Consider the following 1,653-nt stretch of genomic DNA (forward strand, 5'->3'; position numbering starts at 1 on the left):
TCTCTGGGCTACTTTTGTTTTTGTTTGTAGTAGTGAACTTTTGTGTGCTTTGACGACTTGAAGATTTGTGTAAGAATTTACTCCAAATATAGTAGCTCCTTAAATAAAATATGCACTTTCAGTCTTTCACTTCAAATTCTTTTCACACCGTGTATTACATACAGGTAAACTACAGGACATGTAAGAAGAGATGAAGATAATTTATGAAAACAAAGGAATAACTCTGCGTGGTGAGAAGCGACAGTCCTTCAATTCACGATTCACTATTTTCATTGTAAGAAGTTATGGTTAAATAGCTGTTCATTTTGTTTACTTACATAGAGAGATAGAACAAGGCAGAACACCTGCTGGGAGGGTTTCCTCAGATATCTCAGTTCTTCTTTAGAGTTAGGGTTGAATGTATAACAAGTTAGTATAGAAGTTACACACTAAGGCTGCTTGTGTTTTGTCCTATTCCCTTGTTGTCATTTTGCTTTATGTTGGGTCTTTCCTCCATTTTTGCTAGTTGCTACTCTCTTAACATGTTCCTTTTGAACAGGGTATTTACTGGAGCTCTGCCGAGCAGCTGTACATGAAATGGAGTCTGGTGCTGTGCAAGGTAAACTTAATGACAGAATATGATGAAGGAAATAATTCAGGTGATATTCTCTCACACTTGAAATAGGATACATTCACTGCCACTTTTCCCAGTATTTGTACCAAACAAACCTTATTTGCTGCCTCCTGCATTTTCCATTTACAGAACCCTGTTTCCTGTACTTGTGTTTGAGGGAGTCCTTGAACACTGCCCTGTGACTGATGCTTGTGATGCAGGAATGTGTCTGTAATGAGTAATGCTTTCATGTTGTGGTAATGTTGCTTTTATAGAAAAGGAAAAAGAATTTGTTAGGGTGAAAACCAATCACTGCAAGCAAAGCAGAACACTTCATTAATCCCTACATTTCTGAGCTGGGGTGCATATATGGTCTGATTAAGCTGTTCATTGAGAAATTTTGTTACACAATACAATATGGATATTTTTGCTGATTTTATATGTGTAGTTGACCAATATGAACACATTTAAACATTGATCAATATTGCGATTAGAGAGGTATCCTCATCTACCAGGAAGCCTTCTGTGAATACATGTGTAGCAGAACAGGTCAGGGCTTGAACTGGTGATTAAGCACCTGGTGAAGGGGTGTGGCTGGCCCAGGGAGCACAGGCAAATTGTTTGCACCTGTGCTCCCCAGCTGACCAGAAGGGGTGGGCACAGGTGGAGCCCCCTGGGCTCATATAAGAGGCAGCCACTGAAGAGAGAGCATCTCTTGGACCTGGGCTGCTGCTGAGGAGGAGTGCTGAGTGGCCAGGGAGCCCCTTCACCGGCTGGGTGAGTGCCATTCTTCTTTCTGTATAGGACTTGCTCTCTATAACTATCTGAATGAAGATTGTATTGAGCTGAGTGTCTGCCTCTTCTCTTGTGTAGCTAGCAATAGGGCTAGGAAAAATGGCTTCAAGTTGTACTGGGGGAGATTCAGGCTGGATGTTAGGAAATAGTACTTTTCTGGAAGAGTGGTCAGGCAGTGGAATGGGCTGCCCACGGAGGTGGTGGAGTCACTGACCCTGGAGGTGTTCAGGGAAAGTTTAGATGTGTTGAGGAATGTGGTTTGGAGA

Source organism: Coturnix japonica, chromosome 7, assembly GCF_001577835.2.
Source record: "Coturnix japonica isolate 7356 chromosome 7, Coturnix japonica 2.1, whole genome shotgun sequence".
Taxonomy (NCBI): Eukaryota; Metazoa; Chordata; class Aves; order Galliformes; family Phasianidae; genus Coturnix; species Coturnix japonica.